The sequence below is a fragment of the Halichoerus grypus genome, chromosome 10 (genome assembly GCF_964656455.1).
Source record: "Halichoerus grypus chromosome 10, mHalGry1.hap1.1, whole genome shotgun sequence".
Lineage (NCBI taxonomy): Eukaryota > Metazoa > Chordata > Mammalia > Carnivora > Phocidae > Halichoerus > Halichoerus grypus.
In genome coordinates, this window is record NC_135721.1 from 32,242,479 (window position 1) to 32,267,653 (window position 25,175).

General features: G+C 38.8%; 1 protein-coding gene and 1 long non-coding RNA gene across 2 annotated transcripts in view; one reads left to right on the forward strand and one right to left on the reverse strand.

Moving 5' to 3' along the window:
• The window catches only part of SLC8A1 (solute carrier family 8 member A1), a 380,628-nt gene extending 373,031 nt beyond the window's left edge, over positions 1-7,597 (reverse strand). Inside the window, exon 1 of the mRNA XM_078056232.1 lies at positions 7,436-7,597. The gene's annotated coding sequence lies outside the window, so the exon portion shown is untranslated. The remainder of the gene's footprint in view (positions 1-7,435) is intronic.
• The window catches only part of LOC144379207 (uncharacterized), a 38,497-nt gene continuing 20,012 nt past the window's right edge, over positions 6,691-25,175 (forward strand). The window contains exons 1-2 of the long non-coding RNA XR_013441669.1: positions 6,691-7,174; positions 13,122-13,209. This is a non-coding gene — a long non-coding RNA (uncharacterized LOC144379207). The remainder of the gene's footprint in view (positions 7,175-13,121; positions 13,210-25,175) is intronic.

Consider the following 25,175-nt stretch of genomic DNA (forward strand, 5'->3'; position numbering starts at 1 on the left):
TTAGCTGCTTTTCCTTGAGCACCTACTCAGTACTCATTTATTCTTGAAAACAGTCCTTAATTAGGGCAAGCCTTGGATGCAGTGAGCGGCCCAGGTTTTGGTGCTGTAACCAGGGAATGAAAGAATCAGGGAACTTCTGTCTTCCCACTCTGCTCTAATCTTTACCCTAAACCAAGCTCTTACCACGAAGCAGCAAAGATTGCCTTCATGATCTCTAGACATTATCCTAGTACACTCAAATAGACTGTTGAAGGGAAAAAAAAAGAGCTTTGGGACATACATTCTCTATATTATTTATTTCATCTGTGTTCCCAAGAAAGCATGGACCTGAATTTTGACTTTGGGACCCAGGGACTGAACTTAAGCTAAGTATATAGTGTTACTTAAATTTAGTTCTTTAATAATGAAAATTTTGGTGTCTGGTTTTTAGTATACTGTGTTTTTATTTTTGTTTTTCCACACTCTGAATTGCTCAGGAAACTATGCGATTTAGTTTAATCAATTATTACGGCTGTTTACTGTTGATACGGTTGTTGACTGTTAGTGGTTTAAAAAATGTATCCTATTAGGGCTTATAGGTTTATGGGGCCTACAGGAGCCCCATTTTTTGCTTGCCTCTGATCTTATTTGCTTTCCCTTTCTCCTACCTGCTTCAGAGTAGATATTTCTCTTTCTAAGGCAAAAAAATATTTAAATTAATAATAGCAAAATCATCTCAGGGGAAACATAAATGATTTTTCATGTGTGGTAGAACAAAATACAGTGGTAGAGAGTGGATTTGACCTCTAGTCTTCTGCATATACATGATGAAAAGAGGAGAAAAGAGATAAGTTTTCATTACACGCTCTTTGCAAAAAATAAAACAAATAAATAACCAACTTCTGCATAATTTGTATTTCCATAGATAAAATAGATTTCGTCATAATTTTCATGTAACTAAGACATAATTCTGCAATATTGTATGTTGAATTCCTGAAGGTCCCATGCTCATAAGCATAATCTACAATGTAAGTTAAATGTCAAGTGGAGTTCTTGTTTTTCATTTTAGATTTATTAATTGGAATTTAAATGCAATTTAACATGTATGTGAGATGGATCCCTGAATATGATACTAACTTTCATTTGGATGATTCTTATCTCATTTTATGATTTTTGTCTAACTCTTCTTTGCTACATAACAGTGAAGAATGGGGGGGGAAGGATGTAAAAATTCTGACACATATTTATTGAAACATAATATAATGAACAGAGAGGGGAAGAGGATGGAATATAGTCACAAAATAATAATTTAACATCTATGTCTGAAAAATGTCCAATCAACAATTTGGAAAAGTTAGTTTACAAAGAACAATCAATATTATTTCTTATTCAGAAATATTAAATAGTATTTAATAAATATTTAACATTAATAAATAAGACTAAATATTAAATATTATTTATTACCGTTTCTTATTCAGAAGCACTATTTCAAATGATTAGCTTACCCATTCAACAGATTAAATTAAATGAACAGTAATCTGAGAAGAATAAGTTTGCTTTTCTTATCAGACACTACACTAAATACTTTTGGACATTACTTTTTTCATACATTAATTTATTTGTTTCCATTTTTAAAAGGCCAAGAAACAATTGTGAGGCAGTTGTAATACAGAGGCTAAGGACAGGCTTCAAATCCTGCCTCTTCTATTTACTTGCTGTGTGACCTTGGGCATATTACTTAACTTTTCTGTGTATCACTCTTCGTAAAATGGCTGCTTATCTTACAAAGCAATTGTCAGATTAATAAATTAATATATGTGGCTTGCTGGGCGCCTGGGTGGCTCAGTTGGTTAAGCAACTGCCTTCGGCTCAGGTCGTGATCCTGGAGTCCCGGGATCGAGTCCCGCATCGGGCTCCCTGCTCGGCGGGGAGTCTGCTTCTCCCTCTGACCTCCTCCCTCTCATGCTCTCTGTCTCTCATTCTCTCTCTCTCAAATAAATAAATAAAAAATCTTTAAAAAAAAAAAATATATATGTGGCTTGCTTAGAAGCATGCTTGGAAAATAATAGGGCTCAACACATGCTTGCCCAGCATGGTATTAAGATGCACTGTTGGGAGTTAATAGATTTGTCTGAATCTAGAATTCAGGGCTTTAACCAAAAAAAAAAAAAAAAAGAAGAAGAAGAAGAAGAAGAAGTCTTTTTATTTCATAGCATATATTTTGTCCATATGGGTAAAACAATGGTAAAATAAGGTAAGATTTAGAAATCATTTGTTAAGATTATATTTCTTTAAATGAAATTCAAGAATAGCTTGCAATTGATAATGTCATTCCATATATCATCACATCTTATCTCTCAGGGGCAAGCTGCTAGACAGACTAAAGGACTAGACTTATAATTACTATTATATATTATTATTAATTGGAACATAATGCATTACTATGAAAAGAGTAACTATTCAATGGATTCTTCAATTTCTACCTAAAACACACCTTGCTCAGAAAATGATTCAAGAAGTGTCTTGTTAACTGGTGCCCTTTTCTATTATGATATGAGTTCATTTTGAAATTCCTTTTCTATATGTCTCTTAATATTCATGAGTAAATATATATCTGTATTTATTTATTCTTGATATATTAAATGGACAGTTCCCAGGCTCACCTTCACGGTATGATTTGGAGGAGAGGAATTCAATGCTCATAATCAACTAGTCAAAGAGTATTTAATCAGTACCTCCCAAAGCCTCAATGTTAGTGCTGGGTTGATTTTAGGAACTGGGTTGAAAGGCATTTAAGAATTCATCTAGGGGCACCTAGGTGGCTCAGTCAGTTAAACATCTGCCTTCGGCTCAGGTCATGATCTCAGGGTCCTGGGACCGAGCCCACCAAGGCAGGCTCCCTGCTCAGTGGAGAGTCTGCTTCTCCCTCTCCCTCTGACCCTCCCACCCCTGCTCTTGTGCTCTTTCTCTCTCAGATAAATAAATAAAATCTTAAAAAAAAAAAAGAATTCATCTATACTCTCTTTGAAATATGATCACTCTTCTATTTAGTATTTCTAGTTTCAGAGACTTCCTCAGGAGACTGATTTGATTCTACTATTGCTTACAAAGATGGTACCACCATTTATTGGCCACTATGCTAACCTCCTTGTTTGCATTTTGCTACTTAATCCCTTCACTGTGGTTTTTGCTGTTACTGTCCACAATTCACAGAGAAGGAAATGGAGGTCACACAGCCATGAGTACATTGAAGAGCCAGAACGAAATTCCATGGTCTGACTCCACCTACTCACAGCAGTCAGAACTCTGCTCGCTCCTTCCATCCACTACCTTGAATAGTCTTCTTTAGCCTGAGCTGAAATCTAAGAGTTTTAAATTTTATGTACCTGCATTTAGTCCAGACTCTTTCCTTGCAGGGTTTGGACAACCCAGTCTTCATTTCCCACTTAAATGGAAGAAGTCTTATGTGGCCCTACATATCCTCATCATGTTTTGCTAGTGTTAGTTTCTTATTCATATACTTTGATATGTGATAAATTAATATATATGCTGCATAAAATCACGTACCCTCTTTCCAAAGGTCTTGCCATTTAGAAATGCAAAAGTAAAAAAAAAGACAATGATTTGCTTATTCCTTAGAAAACGGTTGCTATCCAAAATTAACAAGCCTTTTCAAGATGGCTGTTTAATAGTTGCTAAAACGATATGAAGTTTCATTTAACAGCTGTAGCTCAGAACCCTAATGTCACATATTCATATATGTTTTACCTTTCAATAATTGTGGTTAGAACACATATGTTTCAGGCTAAAGAAGTATGTGAGATGTCAGATCCATATCAATCCTTTGGCTTAGAGAAAACTTCTTTTTAAATATGCTGAAACTTTAAAAGAGGAACTCCCTGTCAGCAAAGATTACATCAGTAAAACTTCCAAAGAAGTAATCTCTTTGGGAAAGAGCTCATTTTTAATCTTCAGCTGTGGTTCTGTTAATTCCCCCTGTTGAAATAAATTTTGAAATGGTTACCACTTTTTTTATTACAAAAAGGAAGTGGTTCTTAACTTTGGCTGCATATTTAAATTTCATGGGGTAGATTTAAAAAATAAACTACCCTTGCCTGGACCCCATGAGCATATGTAGTTCATCAGGGGTGTAGTGTGGACTGCACTCATCCCCAGTGATTCTAATGAGCAGTTAGAGGTGAGAAGCATGGGAAAAAGTCAATGGGAGAGGAAAGGGCATTTTCTCCTCACCAGCACTAAGTGCCACAGGAATTCGTCACCTTCTCATTACTTTATTATTTTTTTTAAAAGATTTTATTTATTTATTTGACAGAGAGAGACACAGTGAGAGGGGGAACACAAGCAGGGGGAGTGGGAGAGGGAGAAGCAGGCTTCCCGCAGAGCAGGGAGCCCAATGCGGGGCTCGATCCCAGGACCCTGGGATCACACCTGAGCCGAAGGCAGACGCTTAACGACTGAGCCACCCAGGCGCCCCACCTTCTCATTACTTTATATACCTTAAAACTACCTTTAAAAATCCTCTGTCATGGAATTCTTCTCATATCTTGCCATGCCACTTGAAAATATCGTGTAACTTTAAGATTAAGAAAGAAGTGCCGCAAGGGCAGGCTAGTTCTGATCAGAAAACTAAGTGATCTGGATTCTGGGGAAATTTCACTTCCCACTGATGAACCTTGGAGAAAGTGGGTAGCCTCTCTGGTCTTCAAATTTGTTCCCTAGTCTCAAGCCCGCTTTAAGGTTCTTGCAATCATCAGTGGTTGGTCAGAGACCCCTCAATGTCCCACAATTTTTAATCATCTGAGACAATCTTATTTTATTTAAAGTTCCCAAAGGGATTTTTTAAAAAAGTAACCAATGCTATCATTTCCTTGAAACTTAATGACCTTTCCTGTAGGTCAAAATCTTTCGTACCTCTGGAAAAGTAAACCTCTATTCTTACTTTCATACAAACTCCCCGTTTAGTGTTCAGGGAAGTTGTTTCCCACCGAAGCCCCTACAAGCCCTTGCTCTTCCCGCTCTTTGGAGCACAACTGACCCAGCCCAGGAGCTATCCTGTCTGGTCTTGTCAATATACACGGGAGCCTCAGATCTGTGCTCTAGGGTCTTAGGATCAATTTCAACTTCTTTGTCATTCTTGGTCACCATGAATTTCCTTCATATCTCAGCTAACTATGGCATAGAGCATCCAAGTCTTCTTTTTTTCACATGAGACTGTCAATACTTCCAGTTTCCTTCTCAAAATATGTTCTTCCCAAGATTTTCTACGTGTAGAGTCATCACTGAGCACTGCAGAGGTCATAGTCAAAAGATCAAATAGTTTAACTATTTGTCAATTTTTTTCCATAGACGTTTACATACTCCATATCAAAATAGCAGTAAGTCACTCTTTATTACTTATATTACGCTTCTCAAATTTGCTTGCTAAAGAAAAACAGGAATGGGCATTTCTCATGAGGAATGCACACTTAAAATGTACTTGGCAGTGAGCAACTGAGAAAACAGCCAATGATGTCAACTATGCATCGCATCTGGTCACAAATATTAGTGACATAATTTATAATAACCTTCTAGTTATTGAAAATTGCCCGGACTCCTGCTGTGCCGTTCCTTTAGAAAAGCTGGTTGGTATGTAGTGTTTAATTAAATATTTTAAAGCCATCCTTTTGTAGGCCTGTTCCACTTTAGCTAAAGTTATGACAGCTTGTCTCTGTTGGTTTAAAAAAAGAAGGCATAGTTTATTGCCTGCCTTTCTCTGTCTCCCTCTCTCACGCGTGCGCATTTACAGAATATTAGTATTTTTAAGTGAAGTAACGTAGCCTATTTTAGAGATGTGTGAAAGGTAAGTTTGAATGTGTTGTTAATTTAATGCGTTGTCAGTGTAAATAGTCTAGACATGAAAAGGAATAATTTGATGAAAAAATCGGTGTTTTGTATTATAATTATTTTAATAATGATGAAGTATTATTATTGGAGTAGAACCATGTTTTCTCCTTCTCTGCTACTTTTTTTTTTGTATTACACAACATTAACAATTTGAAAGAAGCCACTGCATAACTATAGTCATCTTATCTATATCCCCTAAGCAAATTGCTTTTCCCGCTACCTAATTTATCCAAAGAACATCTCCTTGCTCAGTGTTATAAACCATTTTATTATTTTCTTACACTTGTTTATTAATCATTTTGCATGTCATGCTTTGTCATCAGGGAAGGAAAAACCACATTCAATTTTTCTTTTTTTTTTTTCCCCTCTTAAGCTTTATTTTAAGATTGAAAAGCTAAATAACAAGGGGCTTCAAATCTTGCTTAAAATATAGACACATTATTCTCAACAACAGAAATTTTAAATTTACATTTCATTTTCTTGTGAAAAAATTCTTTTACTTCAATCTTGGAAAGACACACACGTTTTACAGATATGACCTGTAAATTTGTCCTTTGACTTTTGTGAGTGTTAGGTAATAGTTCCCAGATTTTGCCAACAATTTTAAAAGGATGGCTTTAATGATCTAATTATTACAATTTGGTAATTAGCTAGAGTAGCATTTCAAAGTGTTATTGATATGACTTGTCTGGGTTAACCAGTATTTTTAGAAAATAGACTAGAGTCATATAGATACTGGTATTGTTCTTGTCTTCACGTTTACACTTCTCCTTTGGACCCCTGAGACATGCAGCTTTTGTGGTTCTGCCAGAATCTAGAATTCTCGAACAACCCTGACAGCTAACCTAGAATAATCTTTGGGGAAATCTCCCCTCAAGTTCCTGTGTTTTCAGTCATTAACAAAAAAGAAAGAAGATGTTAAAGGTAGCGAGAAAAGTCCAGTGTTACAGCTGGTTTCAGCAATTTCAACTTGCGCAAGACCCGTGTTTGTGAAAGCAACTCAAGAATCTTTGAACAGGATGTAATCAACCTCCGATCTGCTGAGAAACACTGCAAAAATGACTTCCTCTGCCAAAAATAATAATGTCGTTTACAAGCAGCTCTTCCATGTCTAAGGAAGAACTAGCCCACGTGGGAGTTTATGCTGGCTTCGGGGGAGCAAGCAAGGAAAAGGGCAAATCCTACCAACCCCAGCCTAAAATACCCCGTATCAGAATCCACGGGAAGCTGTGGCCCATTCCAAAGGTGCTGGCAATATCCAGGAAGATTCGTATCCACAAAAATCCAAAGGGTAAGTGACCCCGGAAAAAGGGATCATATTTGGCAGCCATTCTGTGCTGTCCCTTTCCCTCTGTAACCAAGCTGCCCCGGTTTGTGAAGGCAGAGCTGTTAAATACCTCTTAGTCACCAGCCCCAACCCAAATCTTTCTTTCTTTTTTTTTCAAAATATCATCTGGCAGCTTCCCTTAAAGGACATCAAGAGCTCTCTCTAGGGAGGGAATATTCGTGAATGATCCTTTAGATAAGTTTCATCACAAAAGCCCTCACCTACCTCTGTCAAGTCTGGGCTGTTCGGTCCGCATGGGCTGGATGTGAAAAAAGACCCGGGATGATGGCTTCGCCGAATTTACCAGAAAGAAAGGACCTGGGATGCTTGTCCTTTAAGTGTCTCTAAACATGGTTTGCATAGCTGGATCTCTGCTTATCTGTGCCTTTCGGCTTTCGCTTCCATACATGGATCTGTTCCCAACAGTAACTCCAAGCTGTGGAAAAGCAGCTATCTGGCAGCTCTCCGCTTCATCCAACACATGGATGATAAAAATACACATATAGAGATCCTTCCAGCCAGGCCCATTTTCCACCCTGCCGTCCTGCCACTACGCCTTTTTGGAAATACGCTTTCAGATTGGCATTTTTACTCCCCAGACGTTTAGAGAACAATCGCTTTCCCCCTGATTCCCACATAGAGCTTTTAGGATGTGGGTTTGCTTAGTTTTATGAAAACAGAGGCACGATTATTGTTCCTGGCCGGGGTCTTCAACCTTAAAGATTTTAGAGATAAGATATGTACAGGACCTGCGCAATGTGTAGTGAACGGATGAACATATAAATGAATGGCTGAACAAATGGACATTGTGTGTGAATGAATACATACGTATTTAATGTATTTATTTAGTTAAGAATAGTTGCTAACACTCTGAATTCTTTGTCTTAAAGGATCAGGTAGGAGCAGAAGGTCAAGGTAATCAAAATCTCTAAGACAGGAGAGGTCAGGTTCTTCCTTAAACAGCTTCTCATTTAGGATATAGTGGGGCTGTTTCTAATAAGCTACCATCTAGCATACAGTGTGAGATATAGAAAATTTCTTTTAATGTTAAAGCATTAAACTTGAATAGAATGCTAATTGCTACATTTGTTAACTGTCAGTGATACTTTAAATGACATGAAGCTGTGACCTAAATTTTAAGGGTGGGGGTGGGGAAGGAGAAATCGGCTCTGGCTAATAAAGATATAGGTGAGAGGTACTCCTTCAGGGGACCGTGGAAACTCCACTTAGCCTTCTAGTTCCTGGAAATTGGGCTTCTCCGTTTTAAAATTTCTCTCTCTCTCTCTCTCTTTTTTCCAGTCTGTTGTTACTCTTGTGTGTGTGTGTACACATATGTAAAAGAGAGAATTTCCAAATAACATTTTTCCATTCGCCATTTTTTTTCAGAGTCATGTTAAAACTCTTATAGATTCTCTTGTTTGAAGAAAAAATAAATTTGAGGTATACAGGGATAATTCATTTTTGTGTACTGAAATGGAACTAGTTTGCTTAAAACATTCCAGAGGAAAAGGGGAAGGATAGATGAAACAAGATTGGCAAAAATGATAATCGTCGCAGGTGGTTGAGTGATCAATAGGGGACTCATTATATTATCCTCTCTACTTTGTGTATGTTTTAAAATTATGGACCCCGGGAAGCAAACTGAGGGTTTCAGAGGGGAGGGGGTGGGGGATGGGGTGACAGGGTGATGGGTATTAAGGAGGGAACGTGTTGTGATGAGCACTGGGTGTTATATACAACTAATGAATCATTGAACACTATATTAAAAATTAATGATGTACTATACCGGGGCTAACTGAACATAATAAAAAAAAAGAGATTGCTTGAAAATAAACCCTTAAAAAATAAAATTTGTATAAAAGAGAAGAGAGAAGAGTACAAGATAGATATATTAGGGGCGCCTGGGTGGCTCAGTCGGTTAAGCATCTGCTTAGGCTCAGGTCATGATCCCAGGGTCCTGGGATTGAGCCCCGAGTAGGGAGGGGGCTCTCAGCAGGGAGTCTGCTTCTCCCTCTCCGTCTGCCCATGCTCTCTCTCTCAAATAAATCAGTAAAATCTTAAAAAAAGAAAAGAAAAGAAAGAAAGAAATCCGAAAAGGAAACTCTTTTTCTTTTTTCCCCCGCACTGTCCCTTGCAGCTAGGGACAACCATGTAACGGGGTTCTGGCCACATAGGTGTAAATAGGAAATCCCCTGAGTGACTTCAGGAAAGTGTTTATTTATCTGTTAAAAAGGGATAGATTCAGCTTTTGCCCCTCTTGTCCCTCTGCGTCTTCCACCTATTTCCTTCCCAGAGAACAGACTTGACCCCTGAAATTGCAGCAGCTGCTCGGTGACCAGGAGGGGACAAGCAGGAGGACACAGACCTAAGAGGTGAGGAAGCTGGAGCAGACAGACAGAAAGAATTTCAGTTCTTGATAGCATCATTGAGAGGCTGTAGCAATGAACTACCCACCCCTGGACTTCTTGCTCTTTGAGAAAAAGAAAACCAGAATTAATACAAAAAGTGGATTTCATCCATTTTGAGAGATCAGGCTTTTGTCGGGAATTCTTTTTTTCAGCTTCAAGTATTTCTGTGGATGATGGTAACATTCAAAATCAAATTCTGATTTTTCCCCTCTGCCCTCAGCACTGTTTGATCCTTCCCCAAACCATTTAGGATAAAATATAAATTTCTTAGCTCAGTTCTCAGATATGTTTCAAAATCTACTCGCAATTCACATCTTCATCTCATCTCTGGTCACTCCCCCACCAAGGTCTTTCCGTTTCTGCTGCCTTGAATGGCTGTCGTGTACGTGCAGCCCGGCCAGGTAGAAAGCCATGGTTTCCTCAGACTTCTTATGCTATTTTCCTCTGCCTTTTCTTTCTGCATAGAACATTCCTCATTCTCTTCTGTATTTAGCTAATTCTCCTTAAATTTCAAGGCTCAGATCAGCAGTTTTCTCCTCTGGGGAGAGGACCCTCGCCCTTCCCGTGTGGTCTCGGTTCTGGAGCACACATTGTATGACCCTTCCACTCTATAATCGTGGGGTACCTGCTCTTTCATTGGTTTGTTTTTCAACTCAGCTTCAAGTTCTATATGGTCAGGGAACAGATTTCATGTATACTTGTATTATTAGGACTTAGCATACAATAGGCATTCAATACAATATTTAAATGAATAAATGACAAAATGGATAGATGAGTAAATTATCCTTTGTCAGAAAGATAAAGAAAGATGTCGTGGATTCATTGCATGGCTTTGAATGAGACTCCTCACTCTTGAAGTAGGGTTAGAATTGAGACAGGCACAGAGACTGGCCCAGACCAAGTAATGAGTACATATGTCCTAAGTTCCTGTGTGAATAAATGGGTAAATGAGAAGGCAAGAATTCCAGGGGGACAGAGTTTGAGTCATCGCCAAGAAGCAATATGGTTCAGAATCTGCTTGACTAATTGTGAGGAGTTCACGTTGGCTGAGGCTTGGGATGGACAAAACCCAAAGGACCTCGAGTGACAGGCTTAGCATGTTGGTTTTAGGTAATGTTAAAGGGAGGAGTTTTGGCACAATCAGAATTGTGATTCTTTTATGAGACTTAGTTTTCCTTCTTGATGAGACCTGATAATAGAATACTACAGCAATCTTGAAAGCAAATGTTTACTGAGACAAGCAGGTGGGTGGGTTCTTTCCTGGCAAGAAAATTCTTTTTTTTTTTTTTAAAGATTTTATTTATTTATTTGACTCAGAGAGAGAGAGAGGCAGAGAGCAAGTACAAGCAGGGGGAGCAGCAGACAGAGGGAGAGGGAGAAGCAGGCTCCCCACTGAGCAAGGAGCCCGATGTGGGGCTCGATCCCAGGACCCTGGGATCATGACCTGAGCCGAAGGCAGACACTTAATGGACTGAGCCACCCAGGCGCCCCTGGCAAGAAAATTCTTAATGTCTTCTTTGTTTCTAAAGGGACATCTTACTTTCTAAGTCAACTATTGAATATGTTAGAAGAGAAGAAGGAAGAGGGGGAGAGGTATAGAATGAAGTGTTGGGGCTTCAGCTAGTTTAAAAATTGGTCTGCCATGCTTATATGACCACTTGGATTTTAAATTCTGCCCAGCACATTGAAAAGCAGAATCACTGTGCTTAACATAACAGATTGCATCTAGAAGGTCCCTTAAGTAATTCTAGTAGCCCTATATAACAGCAATGTTTAATTCATTTCGTGTTTTTATTGTTAAAATATTTGATTATTTGTGTCATATATCCTTCTATGTCAGATTACATGATCTGGTGCTTTGAAGTCATCAATAGCAATTTGGCTCTAACTGAGCTGGCGGTATCTGGGGAGATGATCTTGGGTAAATTCATCTCATTTTTACTCTCTTCACAGGGTTTGATTTTGCTCTTCTGTGCCATTTGTAAATGATAGGCCCTCTTGCCTCTACTTCTTTCTAAACTCATGTCCCCATAATTTGCAAGAAACATTTTTTTTAAAAAATTATTTGCAAGCAAAATTTTTTTTTTTTTTTTTTTTTGGTCTTCCAATTATGAGCCCCTGAACAACAGAATAGAAAGCCCAGACTGGTCTCATATTCCTTCTGGGCTTTAAGGTCTCAAGCTCATCATAGGTGTCCAATGATACTTCTTTGACTTTATGTGGAATGTAAGGACCTCCTTCCAGAAGAAAGCACACAAGTTGGGATAGCCATAGTTACTTGAGAGTTTAGTTCTATATCTCATTTAAAAAATAAAACAAGGCAAAACAAGATGAAACAGTATTCAATTATTTTTGTTCTCTAATGAAACTGTAAAGTGGATTAGAATATTCCTGACTTCAGGAACTCAGCCTAGTATATACTACATAATCTATTTATAGTACCTAATATAATGTTCTATTCCTAAATAAATTCCTAAAGTAATATTTCTAAATAAATGAGTTTTTAATAAAAAATATTAACATTAATCTACTCAGATTTTGCTGTTATTAGGTGGGGTTTTTTGTCATACTGACTATAAAAAAATCAGTGACTATAAAAAAACCAGTGTTTAAAAGGCTTTACTAATTGTAATAGTGTATCATTTAAAGTCTATTCTATCTTACTCTATCTTCCTATGTAGACAGCCCAGTTAAGCGTGATCATGTCCATGGGCTTATCTCTACAGAACAGGCAGAGACATTAATGTACAATGAAGAAGTTTTTTGTTTTGTTTTGTTTTGTTTTTGCAAATGTTTCATTGAGCTACAGGCAGAGCTTGAAGAGATGAGCTGAAACAAGAGTAAGCAATTTCAATGTATTTTGATTACAATTGTTGGACATCTGAGTAAAGAGAAAATGTTGGAATGCCATAGCATTCTCTCTCACTTGGAATCCAGTGAACATTTTTGCAGGAGAAGGTGATTTGAAGGCACGGATCAACTAGGAATCATCCTGTCAGTTTAGTGAGCCAGACTAAGCAAGGTCAGTAAGGCTGGTACGGACGTGGAAGTACTGAGTGGTGAGGCTGTTAAGTCATGGAAGCATTTCTCAGAACACACTTGGCCATTGGTCCAAAGAAAAGTTGAGAGACTTTGCAAAAGTGCGTGTTACTATGCATTTCTGAGGAACTAACCACGTCCAGAGGCTCACACAGCCATTGGAACCCATAAAGTATTGTATACAACATCTAAGCTAGCCATTAACATAGGAAAAGGCATGACGAGTGTTTAGAAAAATGCCCAGACATTACAGGGAGATACATATTTCTCCAAACCTGAGCTTATTTTATTTGTGATACTTTAGAACTACCTACAAGCTGCTTTAATGAGATTGCTTTCTGAAGGCAACAAGTTCAGTAAATCGCTCTGCTTTTCTCCAGTCTTTTCATCCCGCATGTAAAATTTTAACCATGATGGACAGAGAGTCTCTGGTCCAAAAAGCTCACCACGTTCCTTATCCACAGATACAGGTAAATGGAAATCGCGGCTCTTCAACCACAGCATTACTCATTGTGATTTGTTTTGAACTCATTGCAGAGTCAAATAACACTGGTAAGTGTAATAAGATGTTTCAAAATCTTCTTGTGCTTGTTCATTTGCTTGGAGGACATAAAGAGGCAAATCTTAAAGCAATGTGTTCTGATCAAGAAACTGCTGGAAGTGGCAGCAACCTGATACAGAGCAATCAAGAATGGAAGGTTTATTTTGAATGAGAGGTGTTGTCCAACTGTGAGACTGAGTGATTGCAGCTGAGAATAAGTGCAAACACAATCGCTAGTGGCTCCAACTACGAAGTTATCGAGAATCTGTCTGGTTTCATGTCTTTTTCTGCTGCTACGTTCACATTACATCCATAGATTGCAATACTGTCTGTGGAGGAGGAAAAAAAGTTCTTCAGTTTACTCTTATTCTTAATGACAGCTTCTGAGCTGCCATGATTTGAAATTACAGTGATAAAAATGCTCCTTCAGAAAAAAAGAAACAATATATTCCAAAGCCAAATTGTGTATCGGACAGGTAAGAGTGCCTCATCATTAAAGGGTCTTGGATATGCATTACCTCTACAGCCTGCCATCAGTTTTTATATCGGTTATGCTCTGTTTTCTGGACTTGTATAGCTTGTATGGGCAGAGTCATTTCATTCTTCCTGGTCCCTAACAATGTTATTATTTTATTGAGATAGATCAAAGCAGCTGATCAATAAATATGTGCTGTTGAATAATCTGTAATTGCAACATTTTATGTTTGGATGCCACTTGAGTTTGGGAAGCACTTTAGTGTGCCTTATTTAGTTAGACTTCACTTCAACACCAATATATTGTCCAAAACATGTGTCTCTTTAAGCCTCATTATTTTATAGTCACACTTTCTATATCACACACAAATATACTGCAGACACATAAAGACAGACACATAACTGTATTCCCCAAACTTGGGGCGTCTGGGTGGCTCAATTCCTTAAGCGTCTGCTTGGGCTCAGGTCATGATGCCAGGGCCCTGCTCAGCGGGGAGCCTGCTTCTCCCTCTCCTTCTGCCCCTCTCCCTGCTCTTGCATGCACTCTCTCTCTAAAAAATAAATAAAATTTTAAAAAAGAAATATTCCCCAAACTTAAGCTTTGTGCTTGGTTTAGTATATCTTAATAATATAATTTTTTAAATAAAGCTCTTTCTCCTGCTTATATCACAAAAATGACCACTTGATGATTAATTAAATCTTTCCTTTCTTTCTTTGTGTAAGGCCTAGACGGGGCCAATAAGCACATGGAATACAAACATGAATAAAATAAAGTTCTTGACCTCAATGAGATTGAAATTCACTTGTTTCTTCACTCAGTCCTTCCCAACTAGCATTCTCATTAGACAACTTCAGAAAAAGGAAAAAGAAAAAGCAAAAAAAAAAGCACTTATTTTAGAACTTTGGGAGTCAAGCTGGAGCCTGGGCAACCTTTCCACTTGTTGGAACTCTTTTGTCTATGCTTAGATGTACAACACTCTTTTTCATCTGGTTGCTTTTATAATGCAAAGGGCAGAGGCAAATTATTTGGAGTACAAGCAGTGGGTCCAGAGTATTGAAACACTCCTCTTCATGACAATGCTAAGTGTTCCTGAAAGTGTGTGTTCATGAAACACTTGAAAAATGAGAAAGAACACCAGGCCTTCAAGAGAGAACAGAGAAAGAGTTGGCTCCCAATGCTTTCATTACCAAAAGAGAGTGTTAAAATGCATAGAAATGTTAAATCTCTACTAAAAAAAAAAAAAAAAAAAATCAATGAATGACACATCCAGTTGCAGCTCACTCAACCCTGATTTCACAATCATAGGAGATCTTACAAGAGAATGGTTCGGAAGTATAAAAAGTATTTTAATTTCACCTGCTGAGTATTAATGCATTTGAAACATTGGAGGGGAAGCTGTCCAAGGGAAATAGAATATCTGTACCATCACCTACACTCTCTCAAACAAAAATGATAATGCATGTGTATGGAAGGAAGTCTGTTCTGTAGAACACTTGGGCCTGGCAAACAGGAGGATAATGACCCCTAAACCGAGGCAGCCCACGGCAGTGTCTTCATGGACTGCTGCTCCATGGTGTAGGGACGTTACTCAGAGCTCCAACCTCAGCATCGGTGCAGTCCACATAATGCTCTGCTAAGTAACAGATTAAAAGGCCCAACTCCTTTGAAGGTCCAATGTCCATACTCAGAAACGGCAGAGGGTTTATTCCAAAATGAAAATCTGGTGAAAAGGCAACATCAGACTTTCTAGCATCATAGCAATATTTTAATTTAAAAAAATGTTCTATTTAGAGCATTTATATTTCACATCAATATAGTTATTTTGGGATTGAGATGCCATAGTAGAGAACCATCGGGTCCTTATGATATTAGAATTTATGCAAGCAAGAGCACATTGTTGCCATGGGGATCGGTAAATAGTCTTGATCTGAGACACTAGTTCCCACTGCCAAGACATGGGTGGAAGAAGGTGGTTCCCACAGACTCTGTTTTCTCTAGACTAAAAATATAGCCTGATTTCTATTAAAGGGCAATTAAAAAAAATTCTTGATGATGTAGTCTAAAAGAAGCATACCCTATCATTTTCAGAACAATTAAGCAGTGAGCTCACTATCTAATGCTTCGAGATTGTATTTGTACGCAATATTAATTTTATGTTCATGCTCTGTCACATCAAAGGTGGTGTTGCAACTGCAGCTTTTCTTAGTGTCGTTCATAGGGTCTTAAAAAAGAAATGGTTTATGGAGATGCATATATTACAGACATAAATTACTTTCTTTTAAGGGTTACAATATAAACTTAGCACTTTGAAGTTAACTCTTTAAAATCATTGTTTTGGTTTGGGAAATATTGCTCCAAATGGTTGTGATGAATGTGAATTCTATGACTTCCAGTTTTTATGGCCCTCCTAGTCAAGAAATCCAAAACATTAGAATTTTTCCCTGAAGTTTATTATGAAATAATATGTCCAGATACCTATAAGTAACCCTTGCATTCATAAGGTGCTGTAGAGTTTGCAAAGTGATTTTACCACCCATCATTTTGCCCAATGTACTTCACAATCCTGAGAGATAGGCAGGGTTTATAATTAGTTAATCGTCTCCTTTTGTATGATGAGATGGAAGCTTAAAAAGGTCAAAATGCTTGCCTAAATCTACATCGATAATACGTGTAGGAGTGAGCAAAATGTCTCAAGATGAAAAAGACTCTTTCTTCTCTACTGTGGTATTAGGAAAATGACACACTTCACCACATACATTTAGTCCTATAAACTCTATCATTCCATCATCAAGACTTCTGGATTTAATTCTGTGACAATTAACACTAAAATACCATCTGAATTATTGTCTGAAAATTTGTTGAACTAAATAGCAGTTAAGGAATGTTATCCATTGGCTGGGGCAGGGTATCATTCACAATCCGTGTAAGGGTATTTATTTTAAGAAAATTTGACACACATGGAAAGGAACTAATTTTCAGTTCATTATAAATTCTGCCAAAATAAGTTTTATTTTACCACTTGGAAGGTAAGTTTCCTCCTCTTCCTCCCCCTTCTCCTCCTTCTCCTCCCTACCCTCCCCCATGACTTCTTGTGACTTGTCAGCCTTCATAAGTTTATCATTGCACAACTTAACCTATTTTTTTACATTACTTTGCTGGATCTCAAGATAGCACAGCTAGGTTTACAAAATTATTATTATTCCTCATGCTGTCTTCCTCCAAGGTATGTTCCTTATATAGAATATTTGTTGGGCTGTTTCCAGTTTTAAATGAGTATAATTCATCAAGGGATCAACACTCACTAAAGAATTAAAGTACATGCATTTTGAATGACTGCTTCTCAGAAGTTCTAAAGCACGCTTTCTTCTTAAACATCACTCCTTTTCATGCTGGCTCATTCCTCCATGAACAACATTTTTAAAAGAACTCGATTTGGTAAGAATTTCTCTTTTATCAACTGCCCCTTGGGAGATACTTCTGTTGGTTCCTACAGCCCAGGTCCCTAGAGTCAGATGTTTTACGTCTCCATCCAGCTTCCTTGTAATCTTACCCTTTATTCCTATGAGCCACCCCCATGACCTTCCACAATTTTTATTTTCTCCTAAATTATAAAGTTGGTTTCTTACATTTGCCACAGAGAATCCTGCTTGCTATGCAAGAATGAAAAGAAAGTGTTATAATTAGTGCTCTTTCCTCATTTGAGCAATACTGTAAAATAACCAAATATTTTTGTCATCAAGCATTATTTACTACAGCAATCTTATATTTCCTCAAATCACTTAGCATTCATTTACCAAGATATGGTATGTTTTGCTCGAGAATCTCACACTGTTTTTCACAGGCTGTGCTTACTCCATTTTGGAGGAGGGAGCCCAAATGAAATAGACCTGTTCTCAAAAGCTCCCTACAGTCTTTATATTTGGAGCAGTGGTTCCCAAACCACATCAACATCAGCTGGGTTCGAGACCTGCTCATTGGGATAGTGTACCCCTTACGAGGCTCATGTAGGAGACAGAGAAACTGAAGTACTGCCTAGGTAGTTTCTCTAGGTCAAGGACAAAAGTCATTTAGCCTTTTCTCTAGTCTCGAAATCTCTTTGCTCTGTTAATTGAACTACCCTAATCAGATCAATAATGTCCCTTATCTGCAGTGGGGCAGGTAAGAAATCCATTCCAAAGTGGCGGGTGAGTTGCTTTCTCCTCTTTCACCCTGCCTGCTTACTGTGAATCTTGGTGCAACAGACACTACTTAGCAAAAGGTAAGTACACCGAAGTAAAAACCATATTCTCAGTGAGTTCATTTATTCCTGACCAAGGCTTAGGTTTTCCCCATCAAAGATCATGGAGTCACTGGGAAGAGGTGCCTTCCTATCTTTAGAAATCTTGAGGAGTGGAGACTGGAGAGAACGGGGTGAGACCATACCATCGGGGTCCCTCAGTTCACGTCTCCTGCTTCTGGGGATTTACAATAAACACAATTCCCTGGAAGCCTACGTTCTGATCAAGACCAGAAAATAAGCACAAGCATATTCAAATCCATTCTTATCAATTATACTTATCTTCCTTCTCCTTATTAATATGTTAAAGAAGGGAGGATGAGAATTTATCATGGGAAAATAATTAGGTTGAAGACTTATTTTCTCTAAGCCCACTCCTCGTCCTGTGTTCCCCATGTCAGTAACCATGACTGACCAGTTGCACAATCACTCAGCTTTGGAACCAAGCTTCCAACTGGTCTCCGTGCCTCCTGCCTGGAGTTCCTCCTGTGTCCACCTCACATTGCATCCAATATGATCTTTCCCAAGCTTGTCTCTGATTTTATCGCTCTGCTGATTTAAATCTTAATAGTGGCTTCCCAGAGGTTTGTGGTTCCTCGCAAATTCCCTAGCTTCTGCACATGGTCTGGCACCTGCCTGCTTCTTTTGGCTCATCTTCCGTTCCAGTCCCACAAGTATCCTCTACTCTGGTCCCACAAACTCTTTGCCTCTGTTCTCAAGAACTTCCCAGGTGTCATTCTCTTCACTTAAAACCTTTTTATTTTTTTTTCTCTCTACCCATTTAATTCCCATTCTTCAAGACCAAGCTCTTGAAAAGGACTCCTTCTGACTTCTTAGTAATGAGGCTATTTTTTCTCTATGTCTCCAAAGCACCCTCCACAGCTTTTTAACACCCGTCATAGGAGATTACACTTGCTGGTTTGTGGCTGTGTGTCTTCCACTGGATGTAAAACTCTATGAGGGGAAAGAGAACATCGCTTTGTCTTTCTATGCCCAGCACCTAGAAGTGTGCATGGAATGTAGAAAGTAATCAAATTTGCTTTTGGAATTAAAAAAGAAATTGAATGAGTCAATAAAGCAAGTTGATAGATGATGTAAATAAATATCTGAAGTTTGCCAGGAAGGCAGACTTGCAAAACACACTTTCCCACAAACAATTTCTGATGGCTAAATATCTCCTTTTGCAATCTCATCTCCAATCTTTCCATCCTGCTGAAACCACATTTTTCAGGCCCAGCCTGCTGACTCTCCCCAGAACTCTAGGTGAGGTTCATTTCCCTCTGTCATAAACATCGATTGGGTATCATGTACTCTTGTTTAATCAAGCTATCTCATTTCCCTGAACCAATTAACTCAAAATTTCTGTCTCTTCTGATATGTTTTTCTCAATTAATTAGAAAAGAAAGCAGATTCCCATTAGTGCTCCTGTATCTAAACATGGAAATCATCATGTTTAGCCCCAACTATAGGCAGCCCCACTGCCTCGGGATGCTTCTAGCACATTAAGTGATGAATGAGAGCTACGGAGTCCGAGACCTGAGTGTGAGCCCCAGTCTTCCCACTTTCTAGGTCATGTAGGCTGTGTTACCTCCTCTTTGAGCTTTGGGCTCTTTTCCAGAAAGTTGTGGATTACAGCCTCTTCCAAGTGCAGTTTTGATAGTATGGCGGGACGTGGTCTGGAAAGCCCCTAATCCCTATCTAGCACAATAGGCTCTCTGGAGATGAGTAGTAATTATGTGTGTCAATATGAAGAATCTTTCAACTGATATTTAATATACCAAATTGCATTGAGTTTTGCACTCCTAGGTCATGGACTTTTCAATATTTTAAATCAAATTAAATAAAGTATGCAAGACAAGGGTCTCTAAGTTCTAGAGAGTAAAAAGGTATTTTTTGCAGCTAGCATCACATTATATAAATTGATGTGCATATCGAGATCACTTGATTTCTTGAGAGCTTGTTTGGAGGTTCTAGCAGGGGAGCGCAGCTACTCGTATACCCTTGACCGAAGAACGGTCCTCCTCTATCGGGGAAGGTCATCCTCTTCGACCGAGCGCGCAGCTTCGGGAGGGACGCACATGGAGCGGTGAGGGAGGAAGGGGACACCCGCCTAGCCAGCCAGATCAGCCGAATCAACCCTGGCGATCAATGGGGTGACAGATGTCGCAGCCAGATCGCCCTCACATCCGAGATCACTTGATTTCTTGATTGGAAACCTATTGCTGTCCTTCAAACGCAGATGTGGACATAAATGTGAGTGACAGCAAAAGATTCAGGCCTGAACATTTGCCTATATTGTCCTCCCCTTGGCTCATTTACTTAATTTTTGCCATTATTTCTTCTTCAATCCCATTTCTAAGTACTCCATGTTCTTTCTTTGCTCATATTTGGCCTACATCATCATTGAGAAGGCTTTATTAGATTCCTTTCATTTACTAAATTCAATCTCCCATGGTTTTCTTGTGTAAACCTTTTCTTTCTGTTCCGATTGTTCTCCATTTACATCACTAGATCCATCCTTCCTTTTTCTATTTCCTGCTCAGTGGCCTGGAAGATTGACCTCAAGAACATAATCACCGGGATTTCCTTGCCCTCTGGCTTTCAAATGGGCTCAGTCCTTTAAGAGCCTCTGGAAACATAGTGATGGCTGGGAGGAGAGCTAGATTGGTATAGTAGATTGCTCCTGCCACAGGCTCACTCCCTGCCTGGCCATAGTCCTGGCGGTAGTGGCCACAACTTCTGTTGGACAGACCCACACCCATAGCTCCATTTCTCAGGAGGCTTCATTAACACTATTCCTTCCCCTTATCTTTTCATGTGTAGGAGTGGTAGAGGCTTCCTGATATCAGAGTTCCTGGGTGCCTCATAAAATCTTGTTGGACCCTGAGCCCTGCCCCAATATCTATAAAAAGCCCCTTTATAAAATCTTTTTTTCAGTTAAATCTCTCCTTTGGAATCTGCCTGATTGATTTTCCATATATCCTCAGTTCAGGAAAAAGATATTTGCCTGCTGAGAGCTAACTCCAAGGGCTTACAGTGAGTGAGGGGATGAGGTGACTTATTAGGTGATGAAATTGAGGTCTATGGTGGTTAAATTACTTGTCTAACATCACATGGCTGGTCAATTTATGGGCAATTCATTCAAATATTTATTGAAACATAGAATTAGTTGGGCAGTGGAGATGAAGATAAAACATTGTTGCTGCCCTTAATAATCTGTATTTTAGTATAGGGGAGAGATGTATAAACCAGTATTTAACATGTAGCAAGGGCCGAGGAGCCTGGGTAACTGATTCGGTTAAGAGTCTGACTCTCGGGGCGTCTGGGTGGCTCAGTCGTTAAGCGTCTGCCTTCGGCTCAGGTCATGATCCCAGGGTCCTGGGATCGAGCCCCGCATCAGGCTCCCTGCTCAGCGGGAAGCCTGCTTCTCCCTCTCCCACTCCCCCTGCTTGTGCTCCCTCTCTCGCTATGTCTCTGTCAAATAAATAACTAAAAATCTTAAAAAAAAAAAAAAAAAGAGTTTGACTCTCAACTTCAGCTCAGGTCATGATCTCAGGGTCATGAAATCAAGCCCTGTATCTGGTTCCATGCTAGGTGTGGAGCCTGCTTAAGAGTCTCTCTCTCCCTCTCTGTGTGTGTGTGTGCTCTCTCTTTCTCGCTCTCTCAAAAAGAAATAAATTAATTAAATTAAAAATAAAAATAAAATAAATAAAAAAATATTTAAATATTTAAAAAATGTTAAAATGTAACAAGAGTAAATGCCCAATGTTAAGAATACTGAAGTAAGAAAACCCAATTTTAATCTAGGCCTTGCAGATGAAACCAAAAGATGAGGTGGGAAGAAGATGGTTCTTTGAGTGGAGGGTAAAGCATGCTGTGAAGTTGTCTTCTTGCGCCATTTTTCTTGCAGCAGATCTAGTGCGTAGAGCCTTCTCCAAGCAGCATCTGTTTCCTCCTGGACCGCTGCAATGGGCTTCTGGAAAGTAGTATGTGGCCCATGCTTCTCATCCTTTAATCCATCCTCTACATTGTGGTCAGAATATTCTTTTCAGAAGCAAATCTGAGACAATTCTCTCCCTAAAAATATTCAAAAACTCTCAGTTTTCCTTAGGATTTAAAAAAAAAGAAGCAACTACGGCTAATAAGTACTTAAATGGACTGGTTTCTGCTCCTATCACTAACTTTATCTCTGGCTACCCACTCTTTCTCTCTTTTTGTCTTCACCTCTACAACAGTCCTCCCTGATCTCTGGTTTTGCTTTCCACAGTTGCAGTTACCCCTGGTTCACTGCCATCCAGAAGTAGGTGATCCTCCTTCTGACACATCATCAGAAGGTCAATGGTTGCCCAACACTACATCGCGGTGCCTACACCATGCACCTCACTTCATCTCATCACGGAGGCATTTTATCATCTCACATCCTCACAAGAAGAGCAAGGGTGAATATGGTAGAGGAAGATATTCTGAGAGGGACCACTTTCCCATAACTTTTATTACGGTACATTGTTATAAGTGCTCTATTTTATTATTAGCTATTGTTGTTAATCTCTTACTGGGCCTACTTTATACATTAAACTTCATCATAGGTATGTATTATAGGAAAACATATATATAGGGTTAGTACTATCTGCAGCTTCAGGCATCCACTGGGGGTCCTGGAAAGTATCCCCAGAAATAAGGTGTACCACTCTATGCATTTCTTTCAGTTCCTTGAAAATGTTGTTCTTCTCTCACCACTGGACCTTTGCATATTCTGTTCCCTAGCTTTAAAGGCTTCTCTGAACCTCCTGCCATTTCTTTTGTAATTTCTATAAAAACTTCAAGCGTTAGCTCAAAAATCACTTGCTTGAGGAAGCTACCTCTGAAAATCCCAACATAACAACCTATGACTCTTTGCGGCATCTATCACAATTCTAATGAAGTTAAATATGTTCATTTATATATTTTTCACCTTTTGAGAACTGGTATGATTTCCATTTCTTCACTGCCTTATCTGCAGAATTAGATCCAGTGCTGTATTGATAGTAGCAGCTCAATAAATAATTTTTGAAGTAGTATGGGAATGATTATAAATGGCTTGGACTCCAAGAAGGCATTGTGCATTAGGGGAATGTGCACCTAAGGTGGAGTGATGATAAATGAGGCTGAAGAAGACTACAAAAGCCAAATTTTGAAGGGCCTTAAATGCATGACAAATCTGGACTTACTCTTGAGTGTGATAAGCAGCCATTAATTTTTTTTTTTTAAGCTTGGACTTGTTCAGGTTTGTTGACTGGTGGAGGAGTGACTGGTATAGAAAGAAGCTGGAGTCAGGCAGAACAATTAAGAAACAAATGCAAATATCTGGGAGAGGAGCAGACACTAAAGCAGTGTTTCTCAAATTTGTTGCATATCATAATCACATGGACAGCTACTAAAGCCCACAGAGGTCCAGGCTCCTTGAAGTAGGAGAGCTCATTTGGCCTTTGTATTTTTACCGATACAAATTTCCTCAGAGGACTCTGATAGCAGTACGTTTGAGAGCCACTGAAGTAAATTTAAGATAGTAAGATGCAGTCTTGATAAAGTTGAATGATTTTTTTTGAGGTGGGGAATGGGTGCAAGTGAGTCCATATTAACTTTTAGGTTATGGGCTACAATGGCCAGTTCTGCCATTGGCTAAAATGGGAAGAGATGATCAGTTTTGCATCTTTATTAATGGGATTAAAGTCAGTCTTTTTCTCCTCGTTTTATTGGTCTCGGTGCTCTGCAAAATCTATCCCAGTTGGTCAGTGAAAAGCTGGGGTCAGAATCCCTCCTGGTACGATAAAAGAGATTATGATAGTTCTCAGTCTATGATAAGGTCTTAAAAATCACAAGTGCATCTTGTGAATCTTAGAATATATTTTTTTTCCCCTCTAAGTGTGTTGCTTTACTGTCAACTTGATTTATCTATGAGAGAAAGCATGTGAAAATCACTGTAGTGTTTTTTATTTCAGTAGTGTTAAGTATTTGCCCATTTGTTGCCAAATCTTTCATGATTCACGGAAGTTTAGTATTAGCACCCAAACTCTGGATAATATTAAATCTTGTGAAAGATCAACTGAGAAAGTGTTTATTTATCATCTGACTTTAAAGAGGTACCACCCATACACTAGTGGTGCTAATATTTGCTGATCCTTAATAGTACTACTGAAATTAAAAAATGTGTTGCAGATTTAATATTAGTTCAGCATCTTTATGATGCCTGGAGAACAGTAGATCCCCTGGGATTTGTACTTTAAGAGTAAATATGAGAACCCTCAGTTTGTTTTTCAGAGTCCATCGTCTCTCATGGTTCATCTCCCCCTCCGATTTCCCCCCCTTCATTCTTCCCCTCTTGCTATCTTCTTCTTTTTTTTTTTTTTTTAACATATAATGTATTATTTGTTTCAGAGGTATGGGTCTGTGATTCATCAATCTTACACAATTCACAGCGCTCACCAATAGCACATACCCTCCCCAGTGTCCATCACCCAGCCACCCCATCCCTCCCACCCCCCACCATTCCAGCAACCCTCAGTTTGTTTCCTGAGATTAAGAATTCCTCATATCAGTGAGGTCATATGATACATGTCTTTCTCTGATTGACTTATTTAGCTCAGCATAACACTGGTTCTAGAGGGGAGGGGGGTGGGGGGATGGATTAGCCTGGTGATGGGTATTAAAGAGGGCACGTTCTGCATGGAGCACTGGGTGTTATAGGCAAACAATGAATCATGGAACACTACATCAAAAACTAATGATGTAATGTATGGTGATTAACATAACATAATAATAAAAAATAAATAAATAAAACTATGGTGACTTCTGAAAAAAAAAAAAAAAAGTAAATATGAGACTGGGCAATATCCAGGAGCAGGAATCAGGAAAGATCCAAAAGATGCAATGGTCTGTGTTGTTAATATTCCTGTACCTAATTTCACCACACAATACAGTTTACCCTAAATATGTTTTTAAGGAAGATATTAAAATGTCCCTTCATTTGTCATAATGACAGACAACCTGGAATAGTAGAAAGGACTTGAGTTCTAGTCCAGACACATAACCAACCGTTGGACCTTGAGCTCTTCACTTAACATTTTGTGTGCTCTGATTCCTCAGCTTTTAATGATGGGAATGGCTATTCTCTAAAATTGGTTCTTCTGGTTCTACAATTCTGAGATTCTGGGTTCTATCGACTGAGCATCTGTATCTTTTTTAATAGA